A 17,726-nucleotide genomic window follows, 5' to 3' on the forward strand; every position below is an offset into this window, starting at 1 on the left:
AAAGACACAAGGTCTCTGGCCTCATAGAGCTCCGTCTATGTAAGTAAATAACTGCAAACTGAAGTATTTGCTAGGTCAGTGGGGAATGCCAAGGGGTGGGAGGGTGGTTATGAACTTGACCTTGATTGTCAAGGAATGCTTCAGAGGAGGAGACCCACTGGATTTTAAAGGATGAGTGGGAGTCTGAAAGTCATGAGAGGCCATTACAGGCAAAAGGAGAGGTCAAAGCCAAAGGCTTCAGATGGATTCATCAGGCTTCAGATGACTCCACTTATAGCAAGTACCTAAAGCAGTCAAACTCCTAGAGACAGAAAGTAGAAGGGAGGACGCCGGGGGCCAAAAAGAGAGGAAATGGGGAGTTAGTGTTTCATGGGTACAGAGTTTCAGCTTTGCAAGATGAAGAGAGTTCGTGGATGGATGTGGTGGTCATTGCACAACAATGTGAATGTATTTAATGTCCCTGAATGAGCGATGTGCCACTTAAACATGGTTGAAGACAGAATATATATTTAATGGCACCTGAAAGTGCTTGGCTCTTGACCTTTAAAAGCTCTACTTGCTGAAAATTATCTCTGAATGATAATTCAGAGTCCATAAATTTAGGTTACTTACTGATTCTTTATATTAAATTCTTCGTGTTAAAAAAAAGCTAGCAGCTCCTGGGTAGCTCAGTTGGTTAAGCATCTGACTTTGGCTCAGGTCATGATCTTGTGGTTCGTGAGTTCAGGCCCCACGTCAGGCTCTGTGCTGACAACTCAGAGCCTGGAGCCTGCTTTGGATTCTGTGTCTCCCTCTCTCTCTGATCCTCCCCACTCACATACACACACACACGCACGCACGCACGCACGCACTCTCTCTCTCTCTCTCAAAAATAAATAAAAATTAAATATTTTTTAAAAAGCTAAAAGAAAGTTTTTGATAACAAAAATGACATTGATTTCAAAAACCAAATTTATTTTTGAATAATCTTTAAGCAGAAAAACCATGCGCAAGGGGTCCCCAAAGTCACAGTGAACATGCAATATTACCATAGGCAAGTGAGCGTTCCAGGGCTCCAACTAAGGCAATGGCAAAATGAATGGAGAGGATGGGAGTGTATACAGCAGATGTCATGCAAGGTAGAGCAGCTGTGGAAAGCAAGGGAGAGAATCTCAGGAGGTCAGGATGGCTCACGGCATTAGGCCTGGTTATACCAGGGTAGGTGGGGGTACTGTTGATCAAGCTTTAGAGGAAGGAGCAGAAATGTGGGGAAGAAGATCTATGTGTTGGGTGGAAATCAGCCCAATACGCAGGCATGATATTCAGGGACCTCAGAGTGGAGGTAAGGATTTGAAGGTATGGGGCATGGATGGCAGTAAGCATGCTATATGCTATAGAGATGACCCCGAGAGAAGTGTGGGGGGAGGAGCGACCTTGACCAAGGATGTAACTGTGAGGAATGTCAATACTTTCAGGGGGCAGAGCATGAGCTGACAAGATTCACTTCGAAGATAGTTTCAGGGCCCTAGGATGCCTTTGCACCTCCCACCCCATTCCCACTCCCATATCTCCTCCAGAGATTCACCATGCCTGGAGTTCTTCAGTTCAGGGAAAATGTGGCCACGAGGCTTTGCTGTCCCAATCAGAGGCCAAGGCATGGTGGGAGAGGTGACATAAGGATTGAAATCACACGAAGGTGCCAACAACTGATGCCCCTGGTTTCCTGCCAGCAGGTTCCTATGGGAGAGGGTATACAGATGTCTCAGAGGAGAGCTGATGGATGAGGAGGCACTGGGCAGGGAGGAAGGCAACCAAGTGACTCCCTGGTCAATTTGCAGATCCATCTTGTTTTCACTGCAGGGGAATCCCCAGCCTTAGCCCTGCCCAGTCTGGGTGCAAGATTGCTGAGGAGTAAATAAGGAGGAGTCTATAGGCTTGTTTCCTCTCCTTTCAGCCTCTGGTGAGAGCTGACAGGCTGGGGGTGGGATGAAGTGACTCCCTTAGCTTTGACATGATCCCCTGTGGCTCTTGACATACATTCCCCCGTACTGATTAAGTCCACCTGTGGAGGGGCATCCTGCCCTTTGCTGGATAATGCAGAACAGGTGCCCTATTAGTCACCCCTCAGGCCAAGGATGCCTGAAAGGAGGAGCTAGTGGAATCTGTGTCTGACCTCAGGCCTCTGCTGCTAGGAGAGGTAGGGGAGCCCCCACCCCCACCTTCCTCCCCTGGGTTTCCCTCTCTTGCCTGATGGCTGGAATTGAAGCTCCCCAGAGCCAGGGCCGGGCCCATGTCCACAATCAGGCTTCAGATCCAGCCCCACGTCTGGCCAGGCATTCAGGCCCTAGGAGAAGGAGGTGAATATGCAGGGACCATCCAGTTCCTGCTGCAGGGAGAGCCCGCCTGCCACCCAGTTGCTCTTAGGAAGCCTGGGTTGAAGGGGCCATGCAGGAGTGGGTGGTTCATGGCTATGCTCAAGTGAGGGGCAGGGCTGGCCTCAGACCTCCAAACAGCATTATCAGCAACTTGTTCAGAGCCCCTTTAGGTTACCCCAGACAAGGGGGGGTGAAGCAGGGTGGTAGGTTCCTGGGGCTATTTGCTAGATAAATCAGTGGGGAAGTGAGGCAATGGGGGAGAAGGGGGAGAAAAGGCCTCTGTGGAAAACAAGGGCTTCCTGTTCCTACTGTGAGGCATGTCTCCTGTGGATTTCCAGCCCCTGGATAGTGGTGAGTGACACTCGTAATATCTACCCCAAGCTGAACTCTTGCTGCATGCTGCCCACCATCCTGTTAATCATGTTTACTTCTCAAAAGAGCCCTGAGAGAGGGGAAGAACAGCCTTCCTCTTCTCCAAACATTTCTGCCTGTATATTTTACCAACCCCTCAATGCTCCTGGAGCCCCTCCAGAGTTATTGCTGCAGGAGGTGCAGCCCAGTAAGGCTTAGCCACTGACCTCAGGCTAACACATCAGGCAGAGAAATAGTGCCACAGGCAGAAGCGCTCTTGAAGAACAGGTGGATGACACTGTAGGGACACAAACAAGTCAGGTGTGTTCACAAAATGGGTACAAAGTCTATGTTGTCACAACATTTGGGGACTTTTGCCTTTGAGGAAATGAGCAAGGGAGGTAGTCATCAAATCATGACACCCCTAAGACCAGGATTCATTCTTTTATTCTGGTGTCTTCTACTTCTGTCTTTACCCCCAAACTGCAGGAAATCATGAGGAACTAAAAATCAGAGCCCTGCCAAGCCCTGCTGCTGACCGCTGAGTCTCCTTGTTCTGTCCCCCAAGGGACTTCCACCAGCTTCCAACACAGTGTTGCTTCCAACCAAACTCGGTCATAAGGGTCAGGGCTGGGGGCATGGTTCTTGGCCTTCTTAGAAACTCAAAGCTGACAACACTATTCAATGCAGAGGTAAAATCTTCCAGTTAGGTCTTAGAGGTATCATGATAAGTATTCTTACCCCGTATGGGGTTGTATCTCAGAGATGAGCAACCTGGGACAGCCAAGCACTAAGACAATCATCCAAATGAATGATTCAGGTAAGATGGAGAACTCTACCATGTCTACACTGACCTTTCTAAGGGGCTGAAGTTAGGAGAGAATACAGAAGCTTTTCTCAACTTTGGCTAAACATAGGAATTACCTGGGGAGCTTTAAAAGTCCCAAGGCCTGGGTCCCATGCCCAGAGATCCGGACTTAGTTTGGGGTGGGGACTGGGCATTTGGATGTTTACATGTTTCCCAGATGATTCTAAGGCATAGCCAGTGCTGAGGACCACCGTCCTCACCTGCATGGCCATCTGGTGGCTGCATGAGGAGGCTGACCCTCAACTGCTTGGCTTCTGGTACCCACTCTGCCTTTGACATCTGTTGTGTTGGCCCTAGGAGAAGGGACAAAAGAGAAGACTGCTCTTGGTGTATTTCTGGCAAGATTGGATTTAGAAGCCATGGAGGTAGACAGTGAACTTTCTACTGTCCTTTCCTTCTGTCTCCAGCTGACTCAGAATGAAGTCCTGTCCTGGGATTCCTTAGATACCCCCGAGGAATACTTAGTGAGCTGAGAGTTCCTGAGGTTGGACATCATCCCCAGGTAGTAGGGGCACACAGCAGCAGGTTGTGTGGCATCTTGTTCCAGCCATGGTTCTGAGCCCTCCTTGGGAATGTTCATAACCTGGGCTTGCCCTTGTGCTTCTGGTCTGAGATGAAGTGGGGCAAGCATGTAGTGATTAGTCCCTAGTGGCTACTGCATAGGGCAGGACAAGTTGTAGAATACTTCCAACATTCATATAAATGAATGGGCTTAATGTATTCAAGTAAAACTTAAAAAATTTTTTTTAATGTTTATTTTTGAGAGAGAGAGAGAGAGAGTGAGAGTGGGGTGGGGGGAGAGAAAGGGAGATACAGAATCTGAAGCAGGCTCCAGCTGCCAGCAGCCGAAGTCAGATGCTTAACCGACTGAGCCACCCAGGCGCCTCTAAAGTAAAACTTTATGTACAAGAACAGGTAGCAACGGAATTTGTCCTAGGGCTACAGTTTGTGGACTTCTGCTCTAGGCCTAAGCAGGCAGGCCTTCTTTCAAAGAAGATGCACTTTTGTTTGTAGGCTGATATGTACCAACCTGGAAGCATACCAGCCCCTCCAGGGCTCTCCTCATAGCAGGAGTCCCAGACTCCTGTCCCCACCGTGCTGCTGTGCCAGGAGTGTCCATAACCCCCTTCAGGACAACATGTCTCTAGTAAGTTCTTGCTGTTCTAACCCCTTCCTGGTTTTCTTTGGAGAGTAAGGCAGGGCAGGGTTGCATAGAGCCCCCCTCCTTCCAAATGAGAAATTTTGTGTCTGCACTACTCAGGATCTGGTTCTGTAAGTGGGGCAGTCCTTCAGAGCTCCTGGTTAGCCAGAGTGCCAGAGGCACGTATTCTCTCACTTTTCCTGCTATGTCTGCTTAAACTTGGCTGTTCTAACTTCTGCAGAATTGAATAAAACTCCCAGTGTCTGTGAGGAGATCAGGCTGTAGCCAGCTTTCTTCAGGGTGCTCTGCTTCAGCACTATATAGGTGTCTGGGGATTCCTTCCTGGAGTGCCTAGACCCGCTTCACTGCACGGTAGAGATGGGCTCTCACGCAGCCTAGATGTTGGGCTGTGCCTATTCTCTCAAAGCTACTTGGTGCCAGGATTAGTAGTGCAGGTCTCTGAGAACTGAGGCCATGGTGAGAGGCTCCAGGGAAATATGACAGGGGCAGAGGTAAGGAAGAGGCAAATGGTAGATGAAGTCAGCAAAGACTCACATGCTACCCTGCGTCAGGATGGTGGAAGGCCCATGAGGAGCCTCTTAGAGACCTTGCCATGTATTCCAGGTGTTACCATTGCCTTACTTGCTGATAAACCTTGGATTGGATAGTCTGCTTCCCTCATCACCTTCCCAGGTGTGAGTCAGGGTGGGAAATGAGTGCACAATCAGCCCCTGAGATCTCTGCCTCTCTGTTCTGGAGCAGAGGCTGTGAACACTGCACAGCCACACTCTACCCAGCAGACATTTGAGTGTGCTGTTGGGCAGCAGCCACTGGGAGGCAGCCAGTTTCTACTGTCAGGTTTTCACAGGAGGGTGTTAGAGACAACCCAGTGATGCCCAAAAGCAACATGACAAATACTGTATGACTACTGTCCGTTGCAAGGCCTCACAGGGCGCTGCGGTTAACCAGAGAAGGGAGGAGTTTTGCGGAAGTAGGTGAGAAGTTTCTGGAGGTGGTGACACGTCAGCTGAGAGCCTTCTGAAAAGTGAGTAGCTTTGTCCCTAAAGCATAAGCCCATTGTCCGAATAAGGTTGCGTTTATAGTGCTCTTCTCTATGACTCGTTAGCTGGGTCTTCCACAGCTTGGTTCCTTCTTCATTCTTCCTACTCCCTACAACCTCACTCTGTCCTGACCCCAAAGTGGCAGCTAGAAACCATCTCAGACACAAGTGTCACCCACATGGGGCTGGGCAGCAGAAGGGCAGAGGGGCCTGCTAGGATGATGGATGCGGAAGCCCTGGGGGCTAGAGGACATCTGTCCCCCTTTCCCCTTCTACCTGATGGGGAAGATCTTTTGTTCATAGATGAAACCTTAATAGCCCCAAGGCTACAGCTAAACAAGGCATTGGATGGAGAAAGGGGTCTAACAGAAGTCCTGCTCACTACTGCTTTCTGGAACCCCAAATTGTAGAGTAAACCTATGTCAGATGGTTTGGTGAATTGCCGGCTGTCAGCTCCTTCAGAATGGCCCTCAAAGTCCTCTCCGTTCCTTCCAAGTATGGAGGATACAGTGTTAGGGTCTGCAGCTGCCCTTGAAGAGAACGCTAGAGAAATGGCTTAGAAATTGTACAGGTTAACCATGGGAGACAGCCTGGACTCCTCACCTAATCTCTGGGGAAGCAGATCTCTCCAAGAGGAGCCCCTGGAGAGGAGAAGTGCTGAGGAAGTCGGGATTGGACATCAAACTGAACAGGACCAGCCCCTCTAGCTGGTGGTACCAAGTACCAGGCTGTCACCCGGCTCCACGGCCTGCTCCGTGGGGCCGCAGGTAACGCGCCAGCAGTCCTTTTGGGGACCACACCCTTGTCCCAACACAAGCCCAGGACACAAGGCACAAACCCCCAGTGCTTCCTTCCCCAGCTGAGTGGTGAAGAATTCAATCATTGATGCCTTCTCATTCACAGTCTTGCTTGTGGACAGCGGCAAGTGGGAAGGACTGGCCACAGGGGACTGCCATCCTGTTGTGCATGATCGTGGAAGGGCTACTCAAGGTCGCAAACCTCACATCAGGTGGTTTGAAGTGCTGCTTTGCAGGAGGCATGCCTGAGAGGACTAGGTCCGAGGTTTTGCTTGCCTTCCCTTCCCTTCCTGAAAACGTACCTGTGCTGCGTCCCGCACTGAGCCTAACCTCCTGACTTCTGTTAGTGGCCGTAGCCCTTCACCTGTCTGACTCCTTTTTGTCCCTCTAGGTCTCAGCTCAGATGCCACCAACAGTTAATGTCACATCACCCTGTTTAATTCTTTCAGAGCACTCATTGCTATCAGCAGTTTTCTTGTTTACTGTGTGTCTCGCTGGAATGTGAGTGTCACGAGGACAGGTCACCTGATGTGTTCACTAGTGTATCTATTTGCTAGGGCCCAGAACATTCTTGGCTCATAGCTTGTAACAGTTGGATGAATGTTCCCTCTCCTTGGAGTATCTTCTTAGGAACTTCAGGAAATACAGTGATAAATCCAACTGAGTAAGAGCTTATGATGAGACTTTGTGGAATCCTGGTGGAGAAGGTCTTTGAGTGAGGGGAAAAGTCTTTTAAAAATGCTCTAGAGGCATTTTCTCAGTTCTGGATGCTTTGTGTATTTCCATCAGGGAGATCCAATTAGTTCATGAGTACCAGTTATTCCCTCCCAAATATCTTCCTGGAAAATAGGTACAGGTTTTTAGTTTTTTTTTTTTTTTTTTCCCATCTTTTGACAACTCCCTACCCCATCCTGCCAAAATATTAGGTTTTAGAATCCTATCACGTTGAACTTCAACTTCTTTCCCTCAAATCCCATGGTTTGAAATTTGGGCATTTGAGGGGTCAGAGGGGAGCCCAGGAAGCTGATTGTACTCCATGTAAGTGCTGAATACTCTAGACTCCCAAAGTGTGGGGGGATAGAGGAGGGTCTCTCCCCTGAAGTGACTACGTAATTCATGGAAAGGCAAACCCCACACAGTCCTGTGACTTGGGCATTCTGGGGGCTCTGCAGAGCAGAAAGCAAAATTATAGCAATTTAGTAACTTAAAATTTTTTTTTTAATGTTTCTTTATTTTTGAGAGACAGAGTGCAAGTGGGGGAGGGCCAGAGAGAGCAGGAGACACAGAATCCAAAGCAGGCTTCAGGGTCTGAGCTGTAAGCACAGAGCTCCATACGGGGCTAGAACTCACAAACAATGAGATCATGACCTGAGCTGAAGTCAGATGCTCAACTGACGTAGCCACCCAGGCACCCCACATTTGGTAACTTTTTAAATAAGTTGGCACTATTTGTTTCCCATCATGCCCTGTATGAGAACAGTGACTGCACATCCGTGGCTAGAGGTGTTTCTGCTGGGAGGCTGTTTATGGAATTTCTCATTTTCCCGGTCGGCTCTCCTTGCCATGAACTAGTTTCACCCAGTTGAGAGCTATTTCTAGAGACAGCTTTAACTTAATGGCAGGGCCAGATAGAATTTTAGTTTGTTCCTGACAATATCTTTCTCCCTTTGTTCTTCAACTATCCTTCTCTGCTCTGGGCTCATGGGTCAGGTGGCCCATTCATCTCTCAGGCTGGAGGGCAGTGACTCACAGAGGGTGGTAATAGCCTATGCTGTTGCTACAGCTGCTGGAATGAGCTGTTGTCTAAGACCTTAGGATGAGGTTTTCCTTCTGGTTTATCAGTTAACACTTGGGCTTCTATAATCCTAAGCATTTTCACTTCCAAGAAAGCTATTAAGACCAATGAGAAAAAAAGAAGGAAAAGTATTTGGTGGTGTCAGCTCTTCTGAGATGCTAGGTGGTATAAGAAGGATCTAGGAAATGTTGGGGGGAGACTCCATTCCTTTTAATAATTTAATAATGGAGTTGTATCAGTCAGAACACACTAAGTTATACTGCGGTAACAAATACCACCACCATCTCATCTCAGTGGCTTAAAAATAAAGGAAGATATATTTCTCACTGAGGCTATAGTCTGTCATATTGGGCAGGTGAGGTGACCTCTGCTTATCGTAGGCCCTCAGGTACCCAGCCTGATGGCTGTTGGTTGCCTCACTAAAGAGGAAGAGTTCTGGGGTGGGGGGGGTCTGCCTTGCATAGACCATTAAGTGCTGTGGTCCAGAAGTGATGCTCAAGCATGCCCAAACACAAGAGGGGTAGGAGTACAATCTTATAGAGTCTGAAGGTGGGAAGAGTTGGAAACAGATCAGCCTCAAAGTTAGCAACAGGAGTTGACTGAATTGGACTTCAGAACAGTTCAAACCTTTGAGACGCTGACTTGTGATTGTTTCAATCATTTATTGGGCTTGAGGGCCCTAACAGTTTGGTTTCATGGCCATGTTCTGCTTTGGCCTAGAGAGCTATTGCTGTGTTTATTTTCTCAAAAGCCTCTTTTTGGTCAGTTAGTATCAAGAGGCAACATTAGAGGGTGGAAGGTAATTGGGATTAGGAGTTGAGATATGGTATCACAGGCATGGCTATTTTAGCACTGTTTGGAGAACACAAACTTAGGTCATATTAATAGAAGTAGAAGATGTGGATCAAGGGAGGTGATAATCCTCCTTTATTTTGCTGTACTTATACCCTGCCTGAATGTCATACTTTGAAAGTAACTTTGACAAGCTTTGTCAAGCTGGAACCCAGGAAGTGTTATCAAGGGGAGAGGAGAGTCTTGAAAATTATTGAAAGGGATAACCTGGCAGCTGTTGTATTTGAAAAGCTGTTGGAAGTTTTGTTTGTTTGTTTGTTTGTTTGTTTGTTTTTTACTGTTGAAAAAGTTACCTCCCTATTCTGAAATGGATTAGACTGCACTGTGAGCAGCATTCTCATTGCTATAAGTGACCAAAGAAAGCAGAGAAAGGTGTTTGACCTTCCAGACAAGGGAAGAAGGGTGGTTGTAGTAGGCAGGTTCTTGGGTCTCTTCCAATCTGTCATGATTGTTTCTCTGACTCAGTTTTTCTCAGAAATAAAAAATAAGTCTTAATCATGGGAGAAAGAGTGAATTCCAAGTGAGACTCCACTATATAAAATGTTCATACTGTTCTGCTGCTAATCTTACCTCAAGAATCTTGACATTGGGTGATAGGCTCTCCATTTTATATGTAAAGTAACCGAGGCTGAGAAGAAAGTCAAGCACACGTATAATCTCACAAGGTGCTTTGGCTTAAGTGCAGCTTCTGGAACCAGACAGCTTGGGTTTACATTCTGGCTCTGGAGCCTGCTAGCTGTGCAACCTTGGGTAAGTCATTTAACCTCTCTGTTTTATACTCTGTAAAATGGAAATGATAGCACCTCATAGGGTTGTGAGGATTAACTGATTTAATTATACAGAGCATATTGAATGTTTAGTACCCTGGCACAGAATATGAGTTGTCTATGTTTCATCTGTTATTTAAACCATTATCAATGTCTGCACTAAGTTTGAAATACTATAGGAATTTGATTCATATAAATAGGAAGGCCAGACTAATTTCTCTTTTACTTTCTCTCATGACTCATGAAGATATAATAATACTTTTCTCCCTTTCTGGAAATGGCTCTGTTCTAGCATTTCAACATAATCCGAGAGGTGAGGTTTCAAAACTGAAGAGTATTAGATATATTCTAAACCCACGAATCATGTTTACAGACCTGAATCCTCCAAAGCCATCTTGTAAGCCGATAGCAGGAGAGAGGCTGTATGTTTGGGAATATTCACAAAGAGTTGTTTTCACTAGTCCCATCAGGAAATTGATGAGAAATCAGCCTTTCTGATCCAGATTTCAAGCTATGTGCCACCACCCCCCCTCAACTTTCCAAATACTCAAACTCAATACTTTTTTAGTGTATTGGGTCTGTTTTTGTATTTATCAGGTTTAAGCTGAATAGCAGCATGACCCTGGGGCCATTGTCTCAGAATCCATTCCCAAGTCTAGTGTAAACGCAAACATAAATGCAACAAGAGCATGCTTCTGGTCAGGTGGTGGGGTGCAGGGCGGGGGGTGGGGTGGGGGGTAAAAGTCCCAATGAGGCTCATGAGACTAAAGCATTATTGGTATGCTTTGTTGATAGGGGTTTCTTGTTTCCTCTCTCTGGCAGACGTCTTAGTCAAAGTGATGGTTAAGTCAGAGCTCCTCAAAGAGTCTTTGAGTGGGGACCCTTTCAAAGTGTTAAAATCTGTGGTGAGAGAAATTAAGCAGGAGGGGAGATGAGGCCTGGACTAAGTACCTGTGTGCCCACAGACCCTTCCTGTTCTAGTGACAAGGTCAGCAGTCTCTGGCGGGGATCCCCACCCCTGCACATTCTCATTTTCTCTTTCTCCCTCTCCCCACTCCATCCTCCTTTCCCAGGCCCACCGCCCTCCTCTCCCTCCCCCAGGTGGGAAGCTGTCCTCCATACCCTGACTGCTTTCTGGCTGGGATCAGGGAACACATGAAAGAGGGATGTCAGACGGGGGTTTAGGTGATTATGCTCTAGTTCCAGCTGCATCCCTAATAGAGTTTTGGACAAAGTCCCCATTCCAAATCTGTTTTGTTAGCTCTATAAAGTCCGCATGTGAGTTTAACAAAGTTTCCAGTTCTAAAAGTTTCTAACTCACTAAGACCTAAATTGACTGGGATACTACTACTATATCTGTGTTATTGCCGGATCTCTCAAGTGGTTGCTGAGCTGTTTGGGGGAAGGACCATAGCTACTGAGATGGTACAAAGGAGTACCCATCTCACACTCTTTGTCTCCTAAGGCTGGATACAGCCTTAGGCTGTTAATAGACCTCAGTGATTGTGGTAACTCTGCTTTGTTCACCTTCAGTTGATAACATGATTCTTCCTCTAACTAATTTGCTTCCTGTAAAAAGATCTGGCATAATTTCTGTACCCCAGTTTCCTCTTCTATAAAATGAGAATAATAGTACTTACTTCATAAGATTGTTATGAAGATTAAATGAGTGAATATGAAGAGTTTAAAACAGTGCCTGGCATGTAATACAATCTAGCAAGTGTTAGTGGTTATGAGACATTGCTCAGAGGGCTATAAATGATAGGCCCCTTCTGGAAGACAGGGTAACAGATCTATCAAGAGAACAAATGGTTCTCAGGCCCACATATCCCACTTCTGGAAATCCCAGAAAGATGGAACTTGGAAAACTCATACATCATTATATTTATCACAAGATTATCACAATGAAAGTTAGAAATATGAGTGATGAGCAAGATCAAATAAATTATGCTACCCTCTACTTGACTCCTCTACAGCCACTAAAAGACTATAGCAATACAAATCTCTGAAAATCTGCAAACCTGTGTGCATACAACGTAACTCCATAAGAGAAATGAAGTGCACACACTGAAGTGTGAAATGTGTAGTATTGTGGGTTTTCCCTTTTCTTTCATAACTAAAAAGGAGGAGATCTGTAACAGATGCAAAAGATAGTCAAAAGATGGGAGCACAAGATAATAAGTTTCTTTCCTTATCTCAGGAAGACTTGACTTTATTTATTTTTAATGTTATAATGTTTATTTATTTTTTTTTTAATTTTTTTTTCAACGTTTATTTATTTTTGGGACAGAGAGAGACAGAGCATGAACAGGGGAGGGGCAGAGAGAGAGGGAGACACAGCATCGGAAACAGGCTCCAGGCTCTGAGCCATCAGCCCAGAGCCCGACGCGGGGCTCGAACTCACGGACCGCGAGATCGTGACCTGGCTGAAGTCGGACGCTTAACCGACTGCGCCACGCAGGCGCCCCAATGTTTATTTATTTTTGAAAGGGGGGGTGGGTAGTGAGAGAGGGAGACACAGAATACGAAGCAGGCTCCAAACTGTCAGCACAGAGCCCGACGCAGGGCTCAAACTCATGAACTACGAGGTCATGACCTGAGCCAAAGTCGGACGCTTAACCAACTGAGCCACCCAGGCGCCCTGGAAGACTTGACTTTAATGACAATTATCACTTAGCGGTTCTTTTCTCAGATTAGTTGCCTTTAACTCCTGTTCTTAAAGTTTACTCAGAAAAAGACACTCCATTAGAAATAAGCCACAGCTATCTACCTAGGGCTGCGGTGCACCAGATTTTTTGGGTACAACACTCCCTTGTGTTCTGGGGCTGAAGACAGCCTCCGTAATCAGTTGGTAGGAATGTGTTGAGTCTTGACCAGCTGTAATAAGGTGGTCTCATACAATCTCTGCTTTTGTTTACAGATCTTTGGAGAAAAGGACTACTATTCATCCCCAAATGAGGAGGGCAGGCTGACTGGAATGGAAAAGTATGTTCAGGAGGTTTGGTTGTTTATTCGAGATGTGTTGATATGTAGTTATTCCATCTGGGGTGGGGGCAGGGGAGCCTAATTAATTTACATATAGTCCAAGTACCCGAAATGGGGGAAATTCTATCAAGTGTTAAAACTAGAGTGCTAGATAAGACTTTGACACAACTTTCCCTTGCCTTGTTGTAAATGGGAGAACAACCTGGTAAAATACAATAAACTAGAGCCATTAACATCCCAGGGAATGTAATTAAAAACCACCTCTTCAGGCTAAATTTTCATGGGAGAGAGAGATGTTTATACAGACAAGAACAAAGACTTGTTACCTGATGGAAAGGACTAGAGTTTGGGTAACAAACTAAGTTAATGAATTCAACAGTCTACGATATAGTTTTATAATTTTATGGTCTAATCTTAGTCTCTTCAAAAACTAACATTTCTCTACCAAGAGGTATCTAGATTGTGTTTTCTATTCTTCCCTTCTATTTCTTTTAAAGTTTATTTATTTATTTTGAGAGCAGTGGGCAGAGAGGGAGAGGGGGAGAGAATCCCAAGATGGCTCTGCACTGCCCCCAATGTGGGGCTTGAACTCATGAACTGTGAGATCATGACCTGAGCTGAAACCAAGAGTTGGATGCTTAGCCAGTTGAGCCATCCAGGGGCCCCTCTATTCTTCTCTTCTAAAACATTCCTAGAAAAGATGCCGTGAATATCACATATATTTTTTGGTAACACTTAATTAAGATCTCAAGTAGTGAGTGTGCCTGATTCTCTGTCTTATCAGCTAAGGACCCTCATCGAGGATGCACTAAGAACCCATGAGGTGGAGAAAAGATTCCCCTTTCTTGAAGCTGTTGATGGGTCTCTTGGCTGCTGGTGGCAGTCAGTATTTACTATGCTTGGAAAATTAGGCAAGATTCAGCCTGGATTGAGTAAATAGGAAAAGTCCCCCAGTGCTAGTCCATCTCATTTCCCATGGAGAGCTGCCCCTTCTCAGTCATCATCATGGGAGAGTTATGCTTGCCTTCTGGCCTAAGGAAGGGTTGGCTGTATTAGTTCATCTAATTATGTCATATTTTATTTCACTCCTACTATGGATCAGGCATTGTCCTGGGTACTTGGAGTTCAACAGTGAACCTAAAAGACTAATTCCTTCCCGATGGACTTTACAGTCTAGCTAGGAGACAAGCAAGAAAATTGCAGAGTATATTAGTTGATAAGTTGATCTGTTCTATTGAGAAATGTTCTTTGAAGGTGGTAAGGGAAAACCTTGTTGAGAAGGCATGTGGAAGAGAGCTGTGCAGCTAGCCAGCAGGGTGAAGAGGTCTCCAGATAGGTGATGTTGAGGCCCTGAGGCAGGGTTGTGGCTTAGACCAACAAGAGTGGGAAAAAGGCAGAAGATGAGTCTTTGGAATAGTCTGGAGGATAGTACAGCAGAAGGGACCAGATAGTGAGACTAACCAGAGTAGTCTATTCTTCTATTTTTAGATGCGAATGAGTGCGAAATTGGCCTGGAGCTCTGTGATGATGGAGCAGAATGTGTGAACAGATCTGGCTCTTACTAATGTCACTTCCAAAAGGAGTATGAAGACCATACCCCATGCAGCCTGGCACGCTGTGTGTGCACACTCCTCACAAAGGCACTGGTTGCCCAGATGCCCTCTTGTGTGTATGCTTATAAGCTGCCGGGATCACTTGTGAGACCTGTAGCATCCTCAGGTCAGGGTTGAGCTCTCATTCTGATGTCTCTGGCCACAAACACCAAAGCAAACATTCTCTGAAGGATACAAAGTCCAGAAACTGTTCTAGAGCTTGGAACGTGGTATAAAAGCACTTACTGGGAGGATCTTCATTGTGCTGATTTTTCTTTTGCAAGCTTTAGCTTTGGAATACTTCCATAAGGATTCCATTTCTGACTCCGATCAAAGGAGTTGTGTGTAGAATTTAACTTGAACATCTGGTTGTTTCACCAGAGCTCCATCTGTCATGCCCTGGGGAGAGGGCCTATTTGTTGGGGGCGGCAGAGGGGGTGTGTGTTGCCTCAAGACTCAGCCTTTTAGACATTTTCTTACCAAAGATGAAATTGGGCAGGAACTTGCACAGGATTGAGTGAGCTTCTTCTGAACAGGTGTGGCATAAAGCAACTGGTAATGAACTAGTGGATGCTCTTAGCCTTTTTAAGGAGTTATTGCTGGTGATGGTAATTCATTTGGGACCTCTGAAATAATATAAACTTCCTGGTGCTGCCACAGGCAGGTCAATAGGCACGATTTCTATTTCTCAACTTGCTAACTTGCTGTGGGACCTTGGTCTTTGGTTCTCAAATATCCCTGTGAAACAAAGGATTCAACTAGACATCAAAGGTTTTGTCTAGCTCTTTGCATATTAGATGTTGACATTTCAGCAAAGATGCCATTAGACCCCAAGGGCAGGTGAGTGAACTTGCAATGCTCTTAGCGTAGTTCTTTGGGTTTTTGTGTGTGTGTGTGTTTCTTAGTTGTCATATTTCAAAGGAAGATTGAATATGTCACAAAATACAGACTCAGTATGAATTTCTTATGGCTAGGAATCTACTTGTGACTGACAATTTATAGTTTTTTCATGTTTTTTCTCTTCCTGCACCCTCCAAGTATCCAGATAAGGCAATGTTTTTATTTACTCTGCTATTACAGAATAGCCTGGGTGATGTATAAACAACAGAAATTGTTCTGAAAGCTAGAAGGCCAAGATCAAGGCTCTAGCAGATTCAGTGTCTGATGAGAACCTGCTTCATAGTTCTTAGATAGCCATATTCTTGCTGTGTCTTCATACAGAGGAAATGGGCGAGGGTGTCTCTTGGGCCTCTTTTATAAGGATACTAATCCCATGTACAAACGCTCAACCCTCATGATCTAATCACCTCCCAATTCCACCTCCTAATAACATCACCTTGGGGGTTGGGATTTTGGTGTATTAACCTGGAAAGGATATAAGCATTCAGTCCACTGTAGGCAGTGACAAGAGTTAAGTTGAAATAAGTTCTGTGAGGCAGCCATCTTGAAGTTTCGGAAATCTGACATCTGTGGATTTTGCTCCAACGATAGTTTCTAGATGGTACGCAAACTAGTTCTAGTTCTTTGGATCTATAGTAAGTTACATGATGATAGAATACATTTTGGAATACAGCTGGCTCTTGTTCTTCTCTGGTCTCTTTAATGATTTCTGTCTTTTTAAAAATAGACAAAATTAGGGGTGACTGGGTGATTCAGTTGGTTAAGTGTCCAACTCTCGATTTCAGCTCAGGTCTTGATCTCAGGGTCGTGAGTTCAAGCCCTGTTTGGGCTCCACACTGGGCATGGAGCCTACTTAGAGAAAATAGACAAAATAAATTTCTGATATGCCTAACATGGAAGACTTTTAGTCATTAGCTTTTAGGCAATTTAGATTCCATATCACAAGAGGATGTGGGACATTTTTCAAAGTTAACTCTGTGTATGAATAGGGTTCTTGAGGGAGCTATGTAGCAAAAGTTGGTGAAAGGTCCTTACATTACCTGATTCATTTTGTTCCAAGTCTAGCTTTGGCTTTGATAAAATATTAACAATTCATTTGTTTATTCTCTCAAAAAATAAGTACCTACTAATGTATCAGGCAATATGCTAGGGACAGGGGATAAAAGTATAAATCTCTGAAGGCACTTTTGAGAGCCCATTAGGTAATGGAATATAAGCCTATCATTTAGTTCTCTTAAAAAAAAAATGTTTCTTTGTATTTCAGGAGTTGACCTGGACCTGCTGGTTGGAGTTGCTGGTTCCTTTCAGTCACGCTCATGTTGACTATTGGCCTCATGTGGCTTGTGACTAGAACCTACATCAAGAAGGAAAATTCTCTGGGTCAGAATGTGGCACCACAGGAATGCCTGCCTATAGCACCTGCCTTTGACCTGATGGACCTCTGCAAACACCTTCCCTTCAACCCCTACCAGCCTAAGCCCCATGCCAAGGTTCCACATGGTGCTCCAGGCAAGAATGTTCCTCAGAACAGGGAACTGCAGCTGTGGGTAGAGCAATCAGGTTCTGAGAGTGGCTGCTGCCTCTAGAAAGGGTGGGAGTAGAAGACCTTGTCCTTTGGAGGTACAAACTTCACTGTGCCATCAAATCACACACTCATGAACTTAGGAAGAAGTACCTTGATTCTGATTCTGTCACTTCTGTTCTCTGATTCCAACTGTGTTGTGGTTTCTGACTCTCCCTGGGCAGAAGGCCTATTTGCTGGGGGGCAGAGGAGGGGGTGTGTCTTGCCTCAAGACTCAGCCTATAATTCCAGCAATGGACTGAGGTAGTCTTCCAGTGACCCAGACACTTCAGGTGATGAGTGTGGTCCACAGGAAGTGTCCAGGGCAGCAGGAAGCACATGGTACCAACCTCCAAAGTTGAATGAGTTTATCAGTGGACAGATTAGAGAACTGTTAACATAGTTTAGAAAACTCAACCTCAGGACTTTTCTCCCTTTGTATGGGAAAAGAAACTCCCCTAAAAGTAGTGGGTGAGAACTCTTGATTCTTTTTCTTTCATACTTGGTTGCATGTTATTGGATTATAAAATTGTATTTATGGAGAGATTCTGTCTTCTGTTCTTCATCTATTTTGGCTACTACATGTGCCAGGTCGGTATCAGAGCCCTACAGTTTGACCCTAAATAAAAAAAGGGAACCTTTTATATATTAAAAGAAATACAACTCTGTGGATCATCTTTTTTAAATCTACCACTAAGGTTTG

General features: G+C 45.4%; 1 long non-coding RNA gene across 2 annotated transcripts in view; it reads left to right on the forward strand.

Annotated features, from left to right (window-relative positions):
• The window catches only part of LOC123580844, a 121,277-nt gene extending 104,438 nt beyond the window's left edge, over positions 1-16,839 (forward strand). The window contains exons 1-3 of one of the 2 annotated variants that reach the window (XR_006703490.1): positions 5,124-5,759; positions 12,906-12,970; positions 16,727-16,839. This is a non-coding gene — a long non-coding RNA (uncharacterized LOC123580844). Of the gene's footprint in view, positions 1-5,123; positions 5,760-12,905; positions 12,971-16,726 lie in introns of those variants that run through there. The other variant, XR_006703491.1, reaches the window with a different exon arrangement.
• Positions 16,840-17,726: the final 887 nt, after the last annotated feature.

This window comes from Leopardus geoffroyi, chromosome A3, assembly GCF_018350155.1.
Source record: "Leopardus geoffroyi isolate Oge1 chromosome A3, O.geoffroyi_Oge1_pat1.0, whole genome shotgun sequence".
Taxonomy (NCBI): domain Eukaryota; kingdom Metazoa; phylum Chordata; class Mammalia; order Carnivora; family Felidae; genus Leopardus; species Leopardus geoffroyi.